This window comes from Struthio camelus, chromosome 19 (genome assembly GCF_040807025.1).
Source record: "Struthio camelus isolate bStrCam1 chromosome 19, bStrCam1.hap1, whole genome shotgun sequence".
Taxonomy (NCBI): domain Eukaryota; kingdom Metazoa; phylum Chordata; class Aves; order Struthioniformes; family Struthionidae; genus Struthio; species Struthio camelus.
The window spans coordinates 2,131,201-2,151,332 of NC_090960.1; the positions used below are offsets into that span (position 1 = coordinate 2,131,201).

The 20,132-nt window shown below is 48.4% G+C and overlaps 1 long non-coding RNA gene across 7 annotated transcripts in view; it reads left to right on the forward strand.

Annotated features, from left to right (window-relative positions):
* LOC104146788 (uncharacterized) overlaps positions 1–20,132 on the forward strand; it is a 225,244-nt gene that overhangs the window by 101,479 nt on the left and 103,633 nt on the right. For all 7 annotated transcript variants that reach the window (XR_011135527.1, XR_011135525.1, XR_011135528.1 and 4 more), the window contains exon 3: positions 6,622–6,771. This is a non-coding gene — a long non-coding RNA (uncharacterized lncRNA). The remainder of the gene's footprint in view (positions 1–6,621; positions 6,772–20,132) is intronic.

The following is a 20,132-nucleotide window of genomic DNA, read 5'->3' on the forward strand; positions in this document are numbered from 1 at the left end:
GATGTTAGCATGCAAGGCCAGGATTTGGGTTGGTCAATGCAAACTACCCAAGGTATTTTGTAATGAGAACGGGTGGTCCTTGGATTCACTGCATGTATGAGTTTAATATAGCCTTCTGCATGAGGCTGCTTGAACGTAACTGGGCTCAAACTCATCGCAACTAATTTAGCTGTCTGGAAATGAGCTACCCAGTGTCCTCTGTGGTCAAAGAGGAGAGTGAGATAGGTCTAAGGCCAGCTCAGCCTACTGGCCTTGGACTTTTGTTTTGGGAAGGGAGGTAGGTTCCTAGCGCTCTCCATCGCTCCTAGGGGCACCAAGGTACCTACCCTGCACAGCTGGTCCAGCAGTAACTGAAGGGGGATGACTCTGCACTTAGAGTTGTCTTTCTCCAAAGAGTTGACATCCTTTGCTGAGACAATGGGGTGAAGTGGTTACATTTATTCCTGTGCTAATTTTCAGCAAGGAATTTCTGAAAATCCAGAAAGACTTTTAAAGGGCAAAGCAGAGGACTATGCCAAACCACTTACATGTTGGGCATGGTAAGACTGAGCTCATGGGCAACTTTGGTTAGGTTGGAAAGGGTGCTTTAATGACCCACTGTTGTTTGAGAATTCCCAAATAATCTCCTTAAGAAACTTTAATCTTGGTGGACTGATGGGATCGTTAACTTCAAGGATATCCTTGTGTGTTGCTTTCTGAAGCTAATCTAAGTTTTATAACATTCTCAAGCCTCTGTAGTCTTAAAAATATAATGCCTTGCTCCACTTTAGCAGTGCTAGCTGAAGATACCAGCACCGGAATGCAGAGACTCCCGATTTTCGTTCCTACTTTGCTCCTGGTGGTCTTTGGAAGCCTTGGGCTAATCGCTTTATCTCTTTGTATCTCAATTTCCCCTTGTGCGCAAAGGGAATAGTGCGTCCCTCCTTCCAAAACAGGGTGTGAAATATGCTCAGTTAATATTAGTTCTGTACTTTGGAAATGAGCAAATCCTTGTGTGCGTTGGGTTTGCATTATTGTTGTCTTGGGCGGGTTGAATAAAGACACTCTCCAAAGAAACGCTTTTCAGAGCGCTAACACGTTGCAAAGAGGAAACAACGTGTTCCTTCTTGTCTCATGCAAAGCATTTGCTCACTGCAATCAGCGCGTGGAAGAGAGCTCACCCGCTGCCCCCGGGGACCTGGAGGCGCGATGGGCTGATTATGCGAAGATGCTTGGCACTGAGGAGGGGTATGGACCAAACAGTGGTCCCTTGTGCACTATAATTCATGGTGACCTCCCTGATTCTTAAGGGCAGACTGCAATAAAATCTGTGTTCGGTGTTCATCATTCCAAAGATGCAGAATGTTGGAAGCTATTGCTTAAATCAAGTTCCCCCCCTCCCCCACCGATGCTGTGTTTTGGGGCTTTTTCATCTGTGTCCATGAGCAATACATTTTGTGGATGGCAATGTCAGGTGAGCTGAAGGAATGTGTTAGCTCTAGTGGAACCATTTTTAGGCAAGATGTTTTTGCAAACAGTATTTCATCATAAAACACTGCTGTCAGTCACCTGTAGGCAAATGACTCTCCAAAACCCAACCCTAGATTGAAGGAAATGATAAGGAGTTCTGCTTGCCCTAAAAGCTTTTTATTTTTTGGTCTCTTTATTTAATATATTGCTGGGTAAATAATAACTGGCCTCATATATTGCAAAATGGGTGTGGAGGGTCAGCAAGTGTCTTGAAAATGGCTTCAGTTCTGTGTTTGATAGCAAAGCCAGACGTTTTCAAGAGCAAACAGGACTGACTGCACTGCATTCCTCCAGCCCAGTTAGAGGTGGGGGTATTCAAAAGCAAAAATGTGCCTGAACTGCTGTGCAAATGCTCCAGCGGATCAGCTGGGACGCCGGGCGCTGTGCCGGCCCTGTCTGGCCGAGGCGGTGGTCCCTGGGGAAGAGGGAAAGCCTTTGCCATTGCTGGGTCAGTTCTCGGGGCTGCAGGTAACAGCAGCTCCAGGGCCGGTGATGGAGTGGTGCTGCCTGACCCCGGCTAGGGCTGTCATCCTCCAGGGCCAGATCTAGGCACAGATAACCTACAGAGGCAGAAAGCTGGGGTTTTCCTATGACTTCATGTAGGGAGTAAGTCTGCTTTTCAGTAAGAATTGTTGAAAAATGGTGACTTTTCTATAGCAGGGGCTGGCAGCGAATTGCAGCTGGGGGAATTGCCGCTCCTCCGCGGTGATGTCCTGGCTGCATGTTTGGAGATTTATGAAGTCATGAATTGGCTAAAAGGTATCAGAACCTTAACTGCTAATCTAAATATCTGAAATATTGGTAGCAAGTATTTTAAGTGCTGATGCAGTATAGAAGCAATGCCCAAATGGGGCTAGTGGTAAGAGATGAGCTGATGCATCTTTCCAAGAAGCGGGGTTGATAGGGGAACACTCCCTATTCCGAGAAACAGAGATGTCAAGACTGAGTGCTGGAAGTGAACATCTACAAATTTCAAACTAGAAAAGAAAGTATGTGGTTTTAACTTGGGAGTCTAATTAAATACCAGATCAGTTTGTGGAGGGTAAATGTTAACCACTCCAAGGGATGGAGCGAGAGCTGAGCAGCTGCGTGAACAACCCGCAGTCGCCCCAGTGCGCGCTGCGGCTCTGTGCGCGGGAATTCCCGGCGCGAGCTCCCTGGCTTGGGTTCTTCGAGCTGGACGAGTGCTGAGCTGAGCCCTTCTGGCTATGGCACCTGTGATAAATCATCTCCCAGGAAGACTGGTGGTATATCTAGGGGCCAAATTGTCCCCAGTGTACTCAGCAGGACTGCACTGAGTCGCACGACAGACCGTTAACTGAGGCTGCGATCTGTTCTCGAGGAACAAAGCTCATTATGGTACCCAGCCGTTTACAACCTACTGACAGCATCTGTTTGTCTCCAGCTACTTTCACCACCTCCATTGTTTAACTCTGCTGTCACTTTTCTTGCCTGCTTGTTTTCAGTGTTTTCTCCGACAGTTTCTTTTTATAATTGTGATTTTTTTCCCCTCTCTCTCTGTTGCTACCTGTTCTAGCCCTCCGGCAGTGCGCTCGGAAATGCATTCACTGAGGTTTGCCCTGGCCTGTCGCATACATCATCCTGCGGAGAGTGGTGTGCATCTGTTTGGCATTTATTAATCATTGCAGCTTGACAGAGATTCTTCTGCTTCTTGCGTTTTCTTTTCCAAAATTTTCTGCTTAAAATAGGGCAGCAACTGGAGGCGGAAAAATACCTTTCTCCTGTCTTTGTGTGGGCTTCCTGGGTTGCACATACTAAGCATCTTGTTTGGAAACTTTCTCTCCCCAGAAATTTGCATGGGCGCAGGATGTGCCAATCCCCTGCCCCTCTCCCAAAACAGCAAAGGAAGGGGCTGCCTGCACGAGTTGTGTGATGAAGGCTTTTATCTTTGGGTATCAGTTGAAAACCAAGCTAAGATTAGTAGGGACCAAGAGTTGTCACTGTTTGATAGCTCCTTGTGCATATATATATTTCTTCCCTGTTTCCATTAAGAGAAAATCAATTTGGCTTGACTGCCTTCAGGTGACCATTTGGGATGTCCTAGTTACTAATTTGTGAAGCTCTGGAGAAAATGATGCTCTGAGCTGAAACAGCTCTGCTCCCTGGGGCTGGCAGACCAGTGGGCAGAGGATTTCCATGAGCTCTTGGCTCGTCTCTGCGGGCAGCTTGAGAGCTGGCTTCCCAAAGCTCTGCCTGTCTGTCACGTCCCAGCAATAGCGTGAATGCAAACAGTGGAGCCTCAAAGGTCTCCTGGTTCAGGCAGGTCCTTTGCTTGTGTGATGTTCTTGATTTCCCTAGCTTCCTCTTCTAAAGCCAGAAGTGTTGCACAACTACTCTTGCTGTTTAAATGGAGAATTCCCACCTTTCCTCTGCTTTGGAAATATTTAGCTATCAACCTGCTAAGGGCAGAAAGAACTTGTTTCAAATACGATGTTTTTTTCCATCTACATGTAATAATGTCTTTAGCTGTGTGTAATTAACTTGAAAGTGATAGGCTTGTAATTACCTAGCATAAGCCTGTGAAAAGGATTGCGTTAGTCTTTATCTCAAACTTTATTAACAAAGATATTCTGGGCCGTTTCAGGATATGCCAAAACATCTAAATCACTGCTCGTGCCGCGCAGAGTCTTGGGTGCAGGCAGCGATGCTGGGCTCTGACTTGGGGCACGTGTGGGGCTGGGGCGTCCCTGGCGGCCGAGCTTTCAGCAAGGGTGAGCCGCTTCCTTGAGGCCAACGCAAACGGCTCCGGTCGGTTTGCTCGAGCTTGTTCCGTTTTGGAGGCTCACGTGGAACAACAAAAATTTTCCTGCTCTGGTCTTTGGTTGAAACTATTGTTTTCTCTCATTTCTATCTTATGGGTGTCTGTTGGAGGCACGGGGAAGGAGGAAGCCTGCTGTGAAATTGTGGGGGCTGGAAAAGGACTCATAAACTAACCACATGACACTGAAATCCTTCCGTAGCTCCAGAAATGAAGACTAAAGCCTTCTACTGTTGGAGTGTAAAGATACCATCACAAACTTAACATATGTATATTGTACATACCTTAAGAATGCCATTAAATAACTGGTTTTCAGCTCATGGTTCCCTCAACAGGGGGTAAGAGCATAGTGTTTCTGTTTTTGGTGTGTCGCTCATCAGTTTTTCTTGATCATCCTTCTGACTGGCAGAGACTAGTTGAGTTGGTCAAATGGAGATGACTCAAAGCCTAAACCATATGCCTGAGTCTTATTCAGAAATTGCGAGTCAAAATCACCCAGTGCGCTCCTGGCGATTAGACCCCGAATTGACATTAGAGTTTGATGTCATCTGAGAGAAATTGCCCTGATTTTGCTCTCTGTAGCTTTGGGTTTGTGAGCCAGCAGTGTTTCCTCTCAAGTCTGTAACCCCTGCAAATGGACAAGAGGCACGCCCTGAATGCCGTCATGTTGTTCATGAGCAACACCCTACTGTGGAGAAATGAGATTATTTAATTCTTTATCTTGGCTTCTTAGTGTTTGCTAGAGGTAGCTCGTGGTTTTTCTCTAAAACCCAAACTGCCCTTTTGTCTCAAACTAATAAGCCTTGGCCATTTCACAACCATTAGTGTTTCATACCCTGCCTTTTCTGCCTTTGAGTCCACAAGCAGCTGGAGACTTCATGGTGTCCTCCACTGACAGCACTTCTGTGAGAGCACATCAGCAAACAGTGCTACACATGCCCTGGTACAGGTGTAGGATGAGATGAGAATTGCCTTTTAGGCCCCACTAATGACCCACATGTCCTACTTCTGATAGTGGCGATGACTTCAAGTAGTACACAAGGACTAGTCCAGTGATACGCCAGAAAGTTGCCCTTTTAGCACCTTGGGAGCCCAAATATGTTCCTATGACTTAGCAATAGTTAAAATATTTGTAGGTAATTGGTGAACAAGAAAAAGCTAGATAATTTATTTGCTAATTAATTGATTTCCATCCCCCTACCATCATTTGAGGGATTAACAGAGGAAGAATGGTTCATTGGTTAGGGCACAGGTCTACTACTTGGGAAAATGAGTTTGTGTTGTTCCCTGCCATGGCTGCCCCGTATAAATTTGGGCAAGTCATTTCACCTCTTAATGTTCCTTGCATTTTGAGTCTAATTATAATCATAAACTCCGTACGTCTGTAATATACACCTGTAATAAAGTCTGTATCTCATGAGGGGAAAAAGATGCTGCTTTACACTCAAAGCCAAATACTGCTCATACTAATAATGAATATGTAGCAGGAGTAGTGCTAACTAAAGTGAAAAGGTTCAGGTTAAATAGGTGATTTGAATAATGATACTTACGGCACTTCAAGCATATATAAGCTAATTTGTCTGATGCTCCTGTGCGGGAGGTGTGGGGACAAGCAGCATTGTTTTCAGTTTGCAAATAGAGAAAGTGAATGTGAGCCATCTTCAGCTATCGGAAAAGATCGTAATGAGCATTAATAGCTCTAAGGTCGAAACAGACGTGACAAGTTAGACATGGGCTTTTACTAGAATGATTATTGTTTGGATGGGCTCTTCGCCTCTCCTCTGTCTCTCGTTAATCAAGCCTAGGACTGTCTGTCTGTGTTGCTCAGACCACAGTGTTGGGCTCCGTGCAGTCGCAGCATGCAGGTCTGCCTCTGTGCAGCTCAGAGGACAGGGCAGACGTGCTCCCTGGCTCAGGAAGCCCCACATTAAAAGCAAATTAATGTCACTGAAACCACAGGACTCATCTGCTGATTTGAAGTTCATGGCCGTATTGGTCCGCTATAAGATCCTGGTCCTTCCTAAATTCCAGGACTCTAGGTCCTGTTGAATTGGCTGTGCGCTGTGGGGTACCAAGGATACCCGGTGGGAAATTCCCGAAGCTGTGCAGGCTGCAGGCACCTAGCAAGCCTGCGAATAGCCAGGCAGCTGGGAGGCACAGTGCAGCTCTGAACCACAAGGGAAATAAAGCAAATGTATATTTCAGGATCACTCCGGTTAAATATTAGGAGGACACTTTTTGATATTTTTACACCCTTTGACACCTGCATGGGTTGGGTAAAATTCTTAACTTCTGCACCCTCTAATTTTAGCCCGTCTCATTCTTTGTTTTAGGTCCTGGAATCGTGAGAACTTCCAATGATTTGGCAAATCTCTCTGAATCACTGATGTTCTGCTGCCACCTCCACCCATGCCTGTCCCTTCCCTGCTCCCTCGCTGGGTGTCAGTTCTCGAGCCTACGTGCTGAGAAGAAAAGTTAAAAAGGTAAAAGTCTGTAATCTGATTCCGCAGTGACCTGTCTAATCCTGTTCCCTGGTACAGAGAGAGCTGAAATACTTGTACTGCAAAACAATGACTCGAGGAGGCTAGGGAAGGAAGATGAGAATCTGCAGGGATTTTTTTTCTCCATCTTCTTTCTCTTTCTGACAGAAACCTGTCAGCTTGGAAGCGGGGAGGGAAGAGGGAGCTATGAGGCTTGGCACTGATAGTAATGCAGTGGGCAAAAGTGAAGTTAGCCCTGATCTGAGCCTGCCTTTGTAGGAGAATGTAGCTACAATTTCAGGCAGCTAACTGAGTGTGCACATGGCAATAGCTGCACTGCGTTATCCTGGAGGTGGAAGGTTCAGATGTGACGACGGGTAAAATGCTACAACTCTACAAAAATCTCCTGACTACCTTGTGTTCCCACCTGTGAAGGTCCCAACAATTCCCAAATGTTTCCATGTCAGATCAGGCTTTTTACGTGGTTTGCCTATATTGGCAGGCCCTGGAGTGGCCGAGCATCCAGGGCTCCTCTGGGATATAAGACAAGTTCAAAGCTCTGCTGTGACCCTGCCTGGCCCAGACCAGGAGTCCGGAGCTGAGCTCTCCAATAAGACAAAAAGTGGCCAGAGCTGGTCTGCTGGTGGCTCGCTTCGCATTGACCTGGGGTTGGATCAGGGAGATGAGCCTGGGGCTCCAGGTCCGGAATGAGGGCTCTGACCACTGATCTTACCTGCTGTGGCTTGTGGAGTGAGTGTGTCAAAAAAATCTTTCCCTTCCACCAGAAGGTCAAAGGCAGATAAGGACGGGGGCGACCCTGTTTGAAATCCCGAGAGTTGTTCTCTCATATCTTAACTGACTACTGCTGCCCCAAGGATTTTGTGGGGGGTATGTTTTGGGGAGTTTTTTTGTTTGCATGTTTTTTCTCTAGCTTATTATTGCCAAAAAAAAAAAAACCAAACCCTTCTCTGTACTCAGCCTTGATGCAGGTTGCACTGAAAATATCTGCTTCTGCAAAAGGGTATTTCAGAAAAGCAGCATTTTCAGATGAGAAATGGGTTTATTTCAGTGGGTTCTGCTCTGTTGAAAATGCAACATATTGTTTGAACTGTATGAGGTCTGGATTACAGATGTTATGTTTTGAGTTTGCTGTTGCATGAGAGAGGTGTTCTCATAAGCTGCTTTGTCCTTCTTCCTGGAGATTTTCCTTCTGCTAGGATATTTTTTCCTTTAGCAAAACTCTGCTTTGCTTCTTCACTGAAGTGAACCGTGCTTTAAGAACAGTTTTCCAGCTGGGAACCTGACTGTGCAGTCCCTCAAACTTCGTTTTTCTTAGGTCTTTGGCTAGGTTGCTTTATTACTTTCTTATCTACTTAGGCGCAGTACCCTTCAATCTGTCCCATATTGCCATTGATGTTGGTGCAACTAAGGTGCCCTGGCTACCATAATATTATGGAAAAATAAGGCTTGTAGAGGTATGAAATTAGCCTAGGTCGAGGTACCTCGGGGTGTTCTGCCGAAGCATCCCCCTGCAGGAGGATGCAGACAGTTCGGAGGGCTGGCTTGGGGATTGAAAACTTAGGCTAGAGGGTGGCTTTCTCTTGTCAAAATTGCATCCAGGAGAAAACATTTCTCAGGGAATTCATGCAGCTAGGGACTCTGTAATGGAAAATCTGCCACACCTTAAATGCTATCGTATTACTCACGAATGCAACGGTGGTAATTAACTGAGTTAAAAACCAGATTTATTGCGTGTCAATTATCACCTAACAAGTTGGCATATCTGAGAGATGCATCAGAGGCCGGATGCACTGGTTTCCCACCTAAGGTAAGAGAGGTCACCTGCCTGGCCACCAGTGGAGAGTTAATGGATCTTGCCGTGTTTAAACCTGCTCATGCTTGTATACAAAAATGTGTTTAACATCAATGGGTTGCAAGGTTACAAAGTGAAGGACTCCAGTGTAATGAGACGCAAAATACCTAATAGTTTCATCACGATTTTTTGTGCATCTGTGGAACATCCTCACATCTCCTGATCACGGGTGACATCAGAAAAGTTGCCAGGCTTCACTTCTCCACCCTGATCTGAAACAGCAGTGCAAATGCTTTGCTGAATTCAAGCTCTTCATTGCTAACCTGCAGTGAAGGCTGTGGGAATTGATAGGATTTGCTGATTCAGGTTCTTGAAAAGGAAACCTAAAGGCTCTCTGTGCATGCAATGTAGCCAGTTAACATGATTACTTTGGCTTAAATTTGCAAATCATCTATTGCTGTGAATTTCAGTTCAAACCTTGCTCTTAATTTTAGTGTCTGCCCTTAAATCTCCTATTCCAGGACATGTCTTATTTCCTCCTTATTTTGGAGGCTGCTAGGGAGCTGAGGCAGCCGTGCGCTGCTGAAACGCCACACCGCGTGTAAGCACAGAAGCTTGTCGAAAGCATTCCAAGAAGCGTGGACTTAGTGTGTCTGCAAAGTTCATTATTTAAACAGTAATGAAAATTTGGTATTTAGAATCCCCAAAGTACGTAGCTTTAGGACTTCTGTGCATATTAGGAATGTTTTGACTTCTAAAGTTCAGGTTTTCTAGTTGTCCACATGCAGAAAGGTACTAGGGAATGTGTGTTTGGTTTTATGCTTTCCCCTACCTGCAATAAGTCATGTGAGTTTGCTCAAACCTGACAAAAACTGGACAGAAAATATGACATCTCGTGGAGTAGCCTGACATCTTTGGAGACTTCCAAGGGGAATAAGAGCCTGAGCACTAAGGAAAAGGTTTAGGAATATGCTGTGGATGGGTGTTTTGGTGGAGGCTGAGCACCGATGGCTGGAGGGAGAGCTGCAGCCTGGCGCGTCTTCCCCTGTGGTTCCTTGCAACGCCCGTGGCTTTCTGAGCAGGGCCTGCCGGGGGGAAAGCGTGCAACGAGACAAAGTGCACGGGCCGAATTCAAAACTTGTCCTCCTGTAGACTCTGGTTCTGTTTTCCAGTCTTGTTTTCACTTCTGGAGCAAAGGGGCTCTTTGAAAGCCAGCCTTTCCCCTTGCTGGGCGGCTTCCAGGCGCCTCGGCTGGTACCACGTGCCGCGCTGGCGAGCGACGGCGCATCTCCCTTCTGAGGGTGGCAGAGAGCAGGCGCTCTCGTTCCAGCTGTTTGGGGCATGGAAGGAACCAAGTCTCTGAAACATGTCTTTACCGGACAGCAAGTGACACTTTGACGTGTTGTGTTTGAATAAATAGCAGGCTGCTATGCTAAGCATTTGCTGGCGATGCAGTAATCTCTGGAGGCCTGTCCATCTTACTTAAGAGCGGCTTTAGTTCACAGATGACATTTGGCACTGGGAGGCTCTGGAAATGAGCAGACACTGAATTTAGAATCAGAAACTAGGTGCGTAAATAACGCATCGATTCAATGTGATAACAGTGGGAGTGGACTGAGGTGAGACTGCTGGGCTTTCAGCAGCGGTCCAAATGTGGGTGTCTGTGTTTTGAGTCTGCTTCCATCCCAGGAGAGAACGGAGTTTGCTAACTCCATTGGAGTTACTTTTGCTAACAGTGCGTTTCAGCTGATGCAAGCCTCACCTTTCTGACCAGGAAGTCTGCTTGTCTATGAAGTAATCTCCTGATTGCACAGATCTGGCAAGGAGATGCGGTGATAGGGGGTGGGACAGGCCAAAGTTTGAGCCAGCCCAGCCTCTGCTCTAGTGTCTCTCTTAAGCTGCTTTTCTATTACACAATGCCAGGCTGAGCTTGCCCGATGCCAAGCCTGGGCTGAAGTGCCAGGTGGGAAGTTCCTTTGCTTTCTTTTAAGTAGATAATTGGTTTTCAGTTTGGGGAGTGTTTTTCGATTAGTTCTGTGGTGGATCATTCCCATGTGGAGGGTGGATCCCACACCTTCATTTCCTGCTTGTTAGCGGGAGAGAAGGCAAAGCCTTGGCAGCATGGCCTCTCCTGGGAGTCAGTGAGAGGTCTCCTAGGTCTGCAGTGCAGGAAGGACTGATGCTCTCAGGCCGTTCAGATTCTCCCATTTCCCCTTTGGAGAGCAGGCCTGGAAGCCCGACTGATGTGAGCTGAGCAAGAGCAGGGCTCTCCTCCCTGGTGCCCCGTCTGCTGTTGTGGGGCAGTTGTGGCAATACTTCCCACTTGATCAGCTGCTTGAGCTGGCAAAATAATGCAACAGGGCGGAGGAGAGAGTCGTTACCTGCTTGACTTAGGCCATCAGATTCCCCTGAGGACGACTCTTTTCCCCTTGGCATGTTCTACCCGAGGTCACTTTTTTCTGCTCCCCAGATGTTTGATCTGCTGCGTGGCTGCTTTGCCTCGTTCCTCTTTCCCTTTGTGTGTCAGGCAATAAATCAACATTCTGCTTTCTTCAGATGTGTGGAGGAGATCCCAACAAGATTGTTGACAGGGAAAGACTGGTAATATTTCCCCCGTGCAGAAAACACGCTTGTTCTGTGCAAAGCACTGAAGCTACTTTCTTGCAGGATTATGCAGGATAGTAAATCAGAGGGCTTGTTCTCATCTCCCTGCAACCTGTCCTGGAAACAAGAGGCTGCAGCGGAGGAGTGAGACCACAACTGTGTTTGCATTGGAGTGCTGTAGAAAACTGAGATGCAGTTGGTCCGGATGCTTATAGGAAAGGCAGACGTTCTTCGTAACTCTACCGTCGTCTTGTCACTCGTGTCATTCCCCTGTGTTTACCCAAGGTTTGGGCTGCATGTTGGCAGACCTAGTCAAAAGGTGCAATTAAGGAGAGGGTTGTGAGGGGTGTTTGGGGCAGTGTGGCAGCAGGAGAGGGGATGGAGCACCTTCTGCTGGGTGGGACATTGGCACGCTGGATACGGACTGCAAGGAGGGATGGTCTGTAAGAGGGGGATTGTTCAGAGCAATGCACAGGCCAAAATGGGAAATGTTACTGCAGCCTTATGCCACTGGTGTCCGTCTCCTGCAGCTCCTCCGGCTTGCTGCATACAGCACCTAGCACGCTAGCAGTGCTTGGACCGCTGCTGTTGTAGAAATATCGGTGTTTCGTGCTTTCCTTTGCTTCAGAAGGCAAATGCGTGTCCTTCTCGGCTGCCGTTCTCGTTCCTCAAACGGGCTCTGTTGTCCGTCTCTGCTTGGAAGGATGGAAAGAATGACTTCACGTAAAGCCCCTCTTGCCCTCAGTCCTTGGTGCAGAGAGCTCGTCCGGCTGGAAGCGGTACAGTAGGGGATCCCAGGCCCCATCCCCCTAGTCCTGCCGGCCCTGCGCTCCCCCCGCTCTCCCCCGCAGCCCTGCCTTGCCCTTTTGTGAGATTTATAGAGCTGAGTGGGCTGAGAACAAATGAGCAGACATTACGGCAATGTGTGCTGCATACTAATGACAAGACACTGCTTCTGTACCGCAGGGCAATACTGGGTCAGGCCGGTTTAGCTGTAAACTTTATTTATGTGCTTATTACATCGCAGCTGCAGTTTGCCGGCCTGGACTGAGGGTTTAGAGATGTGTCCGGCTATAAATTTTGTTTGTTTATTTGAAATAAGATGCCTCTTCCCCCAACCCTCCCCCTCTTTCCCTTCTTGAAAAAATCTCTTCTTTGCCGTCACAGACTTGTGAGCGGAGCTGGGAAGGTGGGATAAACATCAGGAAAGGAGACCTGAGGAAGTGGGGTAGGAGGGGACGAATGATGGGGGCACTTTAGCGGAGAGTTTGATTTATTTCAGTCTTGTTGGTGCAAGGAGGCTTTCACCATCCTCACTGGGTTGCACCAGGCCCTGAGCAACTTGCGTTCCCCATGGGCAGTCCCAGGTCACCTCTCAGGAGGAGAGGAAGGGGCTTTGGATCAACATGCTGGAAGTCCTGATGTTCCTCACCCTGCCACTGAGCTCTCTGGTCAGATATGATCAAGTCCCTTTGCTGCCACCCCGATTTGTTCCCCAGGAATCAAGCACCCTTCTTTGCCCTTATTTAATCCAGGACTGAGTTTTGCTTGGGGGAGGCTGTGCTGCTGCAATACAAGCTGGGGGAGATGGGTTTGGTTCAATTGCATTAGGGAAGGAATTATTCTGTATTTTTGAGATCTGTGAAGAGATCAGTGGTGATTTATGCCCACAGCAAAGATGTTCTAAACCACCCTATTTTTATGGTATCCCCTCCTGCCTCTAGCCTGTTTCCTCCTCATGTTACATCTTGTCTCCTAGGTTTATAAGCGTTCTGGGGGCAGGGCTTGTCATCCTCTGTTGTCCTTGCTCCTTGTTGCTTTTTGCCTTGCTCCGTCATTCAAAACAGAAATAAAATATGTGCAAGACAGGATCAGTTTGAAGTAGGAGCTTTGCCCACCCATTCTGCTCTAGTGCAGACAAGGCAGGAAAGGACAAGCAGGGAAGGAAGGATTAGTTCCCAAGTGTGTTTGCAGACCCTCGTTCAAGATCTCCAGTCTAGCTGAGTCTTGCTAGTGTTGCTGTGGTATAAATGAAGGATGCCTTCTCTGGGCTGGTACTGAGACTTTAAGTGGTGAGCTCTTGTGAGGATGAAGCATTATGTCAGTGGTTGGCCTGGATGGCCTCTGGTGCCCAGGGGTGGCCCGATCTGGACGCGGCCATCCAGAGCGGGGAGATGGCTGCACCGGCTCTCACAGCGCAAGTGACTGTGTCAAGGCACAACTCCTGGCAAGGCTAACTGGGGAGATGGGATGGAAAAGACTTTGTAGACCCTGTCACCTGCCTGGTAAATCCACCTTCAACCCTCCTGCTGATGCTCAGTGCTGGGATGTGGCTCAATGACACCTATGTGTACTTTTGGGCACCGCAGGCTGTGCGAGTCTTGCACAATAGACAGGGCTCCAAGATAAGCTTGGCTGTGTGAAAATTCAGCCCGACAAGCAGGCAAAGACACTCTAGCTCTGTATTTACAGAGTTTTCAACAATAACTGTTTTAAGCATCCAACCCGGCTCATTTCTCATTCAGGGGGTCAGAGAGAGTTTAGCTTGTGGTGGGACACCACATGTCTTATACGGGACCAACAAATACCGCCAAAAAAAAAAAAAAAAACCACCCAACCCTTTTCCTTTCTCTGTTCCCTGGACAGAAATCTCTGTCCCTACCAAGCTCCAGGAAGCTTTATTCCAGCCTCCCCCGTGGAAGCTGTCCCGGGACCGTCGCTCCCTGTTGCCATGCAGCAGACGCAAGCTCTAATTGGGTTGGACTTGATTTCCCAGGCCCTTTCCCAGGCCTGGCAAGGGCTCCCAATGTCCTTGTGGTGATCGGCCGGTGCAGGGTGAACCTGGATGCAGAGCAGGAGGAGGGTCTCACTGCCCAGTGGACTCCTGCAGTAGCTGTTGCTGCCAGGGTCCGGTCGGGGTCCTGGCAGGAGCTGTGCTGGAGCTGGCTCCTGGCTCGCAGCCTGCTCTCTCAGCCGGAGGTAACAGGCCAGCCACAAATGCTGAAGAGGAGAGCAACGGGGGGTGGAGAAGGGATGAAAGAAAATAACCTTCAAAAGAACATGCCCTGTTTTTTTTTTTATCGAGGGAAAGGTACTGGACTGGTGAGGACTTCTAATGAGCCTTCCTCTGGGAAAGCCCTTTTACATTGAGTCCAGAAATGCCGTTGCTGTGTGTATATGTATTTGTGTGTGTTTGTATGCAGTTGTACTTTGTTTTCCCTTTTTTCTAGTCCTTGCTCATTGCAATACCAAAAGACTTTGCAGCTCGTACTTTTATTGTCTGTCTTCTGGGCTGGAGGGTTTTCTCCCCTTTTCATCCCCAGCTTGCTTCTGCTCTGCCACTTCTCTACCGGAAAATAATTTTTCAGCTGCACTGAGGTTCTAGACATTAAAAAAAAAAAAAAAAAAAAAAGGACAAGAATCTCTCTGCTAAGAGGTTTCTGCATGTGTCATTTTAAGTAGTCACCCATTCTGGAGAGCTCTGTTGCATGTTTTATCCTTGGCCCCGTGTGGTTGGGCCTTGAAAGAGAGGACTGAGTAAGAAGGCATTGCATTATTGGTGTCCTGGAGCGAAGATTGGTAGTGTCACTATTGACTTTACTCTAAGATGAATCTTTCACCATTTGGAGAGTAACTTACCAGATCATTACAGGAAATTATCTGACAAACCATTGGCTCGACTGGTCTGTTGCCCTACCACCAGCGTGTTGATATAAACACAGACTTTGTAAGTCTGTCATCTTCTCTCTTATGGTGGCCAGCACCAGAAACTTCAGAGGACGTTATGTCCTGTGTAACATATGTGACTGTATGATGTATTTTAATAGAGGGGGCATCACCCTGCAATCTCAGCTAAACATCAACTTCTGTCATGAAGCCTGTGATTTGGCACCTTTTGGAAATCGGCTGTTTGATTTGAAACCTTCTGCCTTGACTGCTGCTCTATATAATACCTAAGATCAGGTGGTTGAATGTCCAGGATTGATGTCCTGTGCTTGGCTACCTTCTCAAGTCCAGAGCTCCATTTCTTATGCAGCCTGTTGTTTATAAGTCATTGCTGTTGGTTTAAATAGAAATTTGGTAGGACTTATTCATAGTAAGCCCTGGATGTGCCCTTCATTTTTAGCCTTTGTTTGCTGTCAGCCAGCTTCCGACTGGGTTGATTCTCTAGGTGCTCTGAGCCCATGGTGTTTTGAAAGGTCTCTGGAGGGTTTTTTTTAAACTCATTTGCAGACCTGCTTAAAGGCTGGCTGTGCGTCCGCTGCCTCCATCCGCCTTGGTGACTCCTCTTTGGTCAGAGAAGCTCTTTTATTTCGGCTGATGCTTTTCAGGGAGTAAGGACCCCCTTGCTTCCCTTCTGCCCCAAGAAGCAGCAGCCCCCTCTGAAAGTAAAGCAGTCCTGGGACAAGTGGGGCAAGTGCAGGGTGAATAGAGCCAAGAGCTCCCTTTGCGCTGCAGCCGGGAGCAGCAGATGGTCAGCCTGACTCTGCATCAGTGCAAGGCCAGAGCAATCATCTGTTTGCATTTCTGCGATGCCATAGGTTTGCTAGGAAAATTGATTTAAATGGCCTGGGAGAGACGCTGACATGAGATGTCAGTGAGCTAACGGACCTTAGACCCTGGCTGAGCTGTATCAAATGGCCGTGATTAAAAGGCTGCAGCAGTAACCATTAAGCATGCCTGCATGAGAAGTACGCAGGGATGTCTCACGCAGGGTGATCGCAGCACTTTCTTGTAGTGGACACAAGGTCGCCTGGATGCGCTCCTTAAACTTGACGCCAGGAGTGGCTATCCCGGCCTTGGCTGGCTGAGCTGAGCTGAGGCCGCAGGGGAAGGAATTCAATAGCTCTTCCCTACTGGCCCCCAGTGAACTCCAGGCAGGGGCTCAAGTCCAGTGGAGCAGCAGAAATATTCTAGAAGCTTTATCAGCGAGATATCTAATCCATGTCAGGTTAAGGCCGGCTGCTTTGCCAGTTAAAGCCATGGGCGCTCCTGCTCGTGGAGGATAGGAACGGAGACAAGGAGAAGGAGTGCTGACATGGCACTCTGAAGGTAGAATTGCAGTCTCGGGGACCTGAGGTGCTGACAGATGAGGACAGCTAATGAAATGGTAATGGGAAAATGGTGGTAGAGATGTGTGTGGGTGTGTGCCTGGGTCTCTCCAGCCTTAGCAAGGGAGAGGGTGTTAGTGGTGGCACAAATACCTCTTGAAGGTGGCAGTGGGCACCCAGGAAACATGGAGGATGTCTCATAAGGCTTTGGACAAGCTGGAGGGGAAACAAGCCAGAGCAAAGGGGCGGGGGTAAAGCCTGACTTGAGCACTGGTGTAAGGGACTAAACCAGCTCTGCTCAAAATGCTCGAACTTTGCCTGAAGGATGTCACATGCTTGCAGAGGTGCTGATAGTCCTCCAACCCCAATGACTTTCTGTAGGACAGGCTTCTAACTCCTGTGGATAATCACTGAGAAGGAGAGCAAAGCCCTGGTGTCTAGCAGCCCTGGGTTAGAGGCTTGGAAAGCTCCAATTTGGGTTGCAGTTTACCCCCTCTCTGCCCAAGGTTTTCTAGCTCAGAGCCTCCTGTCAGCTCATGTTTTGGGCACAAAGCTGGGCTTTCAGGTGAAATCCTACTCTGGATGATGCAAACGTCTCTCTCCAGCTCCCCTCCCTCTTTGGTTGATCAGCTGAAGTCTTAGTTTACACTTTCAGAACCGGAGGTAGGAGTTTCCTCTTTATGGCTTTCAGGTAACTTGCCCACCTGCGGTCTCTGTATCAAACTGAAACCTGTCATTGCAACAGCTATTGCAGAACTAGAATATGTTTTCTGCAACACCACTTTCCAGTAAATCCACCCTGTTCTGAGAGATCTCCCCCTGCTCTAGGCATCCCTGCCCGCCTCCACAAAACCTCTACAGTCTGTGCTCTGGATGGGGATGACTGAGCAGAGATTAACCTCAACAGCTTCGGTTGGCTGGGAAGTTCAGGTGATGGTTCCTGGGGCCGAGTCCAGGACTGCTGGTGCAGGGTGCTGCAGGGTGGCTGTGCTGCTGCCGGCACAGTGCCCTGCAGGCCTTTGGGGTGCAAACCAAGACAGGGAAGTGACACCAGGGTTAATATTTCCTTCGAGGGGAAGTTATCTGCTTTGTTGTTGGATACAGCCTCTCAGCACTGCTGACGGGAGCTTTTAGCATGCAAATGCACTTTGTCTCATGCTTTTTAATGTTTTACTTCTCGTAATTGCCGAGACCGGTTGTAATTTTTGGACGTGGCCAGGTTTCTGAAAGCAGCTTCCCCTCGAAAGTGGTTCCCATTGTTGTTCTGTTGCAATTTGATTTCTGCCCCCTCCCTTTTTTGGTCTATCAGGTTGAACGAAGCAAACTAGTTGCCCTAGCTAAAGTTAGCGCTGGCAAGTCTTGAGATGCGATAGCAAAACATAACTCGTGTTAACCTTTGAATGTCGTTGTATTTTATTTTGTTGTTGTGCTTGTAGTACAATTTTGCTGGGAAACAATAAACATTTTGGGCCAGAACAGATCATCAGCTGCGTAAGCCGCTGGAGTTCCTCCAGCAGAGCTGTGTGGCTTTGCTCTCAGCTGAGACTCCTGCCCCTCCAGCCGCCTATGGACCCGTTCTACATAAGAAGTATCCATTACACTTCTCATCAGAGATGAGCTTTCCAGAACTCCAGCTCTTAACCCTGAGCCTGGATTGCAACACTACTTCTCTCCAAAAAAACCCAGAAAAATATCGGTGCAAGCTGTCAAGATGTTATCATGGTTATTGCACAACGAAATATTCCGTAGAGGGCTTTCCTGGGGAAATGGGGTTTGAGACATGCTGTCCATCCGTCTGTCTGTCTCACCCTTAAATTTTAAACCTTCTCGGGCAGTGTCAAAAAAATTTGCCAGTGCATCAGACGCACAAAATATTTTCAGCTCTACCAAGTTCTGTGTAGGTAGATGGATGGGTAGAAGAGAAGGTCCTGTTCAAACTCTTGCCAAAGGGAAGAGTGCAGCCATATTTCAGCTCAACCGTACTGAATGTCGGAGAATCTAAGTGTGAGCTTGCCATGCAGTCTTCACTGGTTGCACTGCTCTCACTTTCTGCTTTCTTTCTGAACACTTTGGCTCCAGGATACTGAGAATCTCAACTTTCATAAAAACTCAACCTCTAGCTCTCAAGGTTACAGAGACAAGCATGAAAATGTGACTCTCTTGAGGACCTGAAGCTTGCAAAACTCAGCAATGCTTGCAGGAAATTTGGCTCAAATTTGGTCTTTGGCAGTCAGGCGAGATAGAAGTAGTATTGGAGTTTGTTAGGAAATTTGCACTTGAATGTTATGCAGCCAGATAATTTGTCTGCCCTTGGTCTATATGAGCTTGTGATAGGACAGGCGCTGTGCAAAGCTAATCGCATCAGGCAAGTGGCAATGGTTGACAGGGCAGGTGAAATAGTTTTGTGTTAACTGAAATGTGCCTTTTTCCTAGTGTTCCTGTGAGTGAGGTTTCACAGTCCTGGCAGAGATGCTCAGGGTTCTCCAGCCTCTCCCCTGGGATGTGTTCTGTGAACCTAGAGCCTGCCCCGGGGAGCGTGTGGGCTATATGGATGGACCGGGGGGAAAGAGGCACGACGCGGCCAAGTGACTTGCTCAGAGTCACGCTGCTGCTCAGAAGCAGAACCGAGACTGGAGCGGGTCTCCAGGCCTGGGGCTGCTGAGCTCGGCTGCCTCCCGCGGTGGAGTGCTGGCTGCCAAGGGGCCTGGCTGTAGGTGGCTGTACTCTCGACTGTATAACCAATTTCCTCCTCTTTACCGTTATTGGCTGCGCCATCTCGGTGCTGACTTTGTTCTTGTTTTGCTTGGCTTTCTCTGCGGCTGCTGCGTGTTCCAGAATGATGGATTTTACCTTCATGCCAGTTGGTTTGGGGGAAAGGACATAGCTTTGCTGACTTGAATGGGTTGTGGGTCTCTCTTCTAAGGCTCTGAAAAAAGGTTTGAGTGCTCTCACCCTATAAAATATACACCTGGCAGATATTTTCTGGCCATATCAGGTTTGTGCGCCAGCGCTAAATAAGCTGGGATTCTGTACAAGGGCGATGTGGCTCCCAATTTCTTTTTCTTAGCTTGGGCATGTAAGTGGGCTCCTTAATCAGAGGTTTTCCTCTGTTGCGCTCCCAGGGCAGTTCAGCCCGAAGCGGTCTGGGTTGTCAATTTGGAATTGCCAGTCTCTAAGGGCTGACGCTCGTTAAGAGCCTGCAATGACAAGGGATGGCCAGGGTTTGGCCACACTCAGCACGGGCTTGCATGCACGTGCGTGGAGCTGACAGGGTGGCAGCCCCCATCCTGTGCAGGGTGCTGCCAGCCTCGCGATTAGTGCAAGCAGGGCGTGCTCGCTTCTGTGTGCCAGGTGGACCTTGCCAGAGGAATCCCAGCAAGGTGAAGCTTTGGAAGACCATAACCGTACCGCAGCAAGCGTGAACACAGGGCTCCCAAAGGGAAGGCGTTGCACAGCCACGGCGCCTGCCCTTTGCTGGGCAAGCTGCTTGCTCGGGAGCTGTCCCCGAGCTTCCTGCCAGCACTGGGGCAGCGGAGACCACCCTAGCTGGTTAAATAGCTGGTGCTTTGGGGCTAGTAGCTTAGGGCAGTCGAGTTCACTGTGTGCAAAGCACACATCAGCCACTCAAAAACGGGTGGTCCATTTGCACCCGTCGGTCTGCCCTTGCAGAGCAGCCCAGGTGCACGGGGCGACAGCGTGGCTGCTCTCTGCTCTGCTCCTTCCCCACCTTCTCCCCTCCCCAGCCGCTTGGGCTCGTTTCCTTTCCGCGGGGGAAACACGACTTTCCCATTGATGGACTTCAGTGCCCGACAACCCTGCGTGACACGATTTCCCCCTCCGAGCCGCCTGAGCCCCGCGGGATGCGGGCTAGCCCTTCTCGGAGCCATCTGCATGAC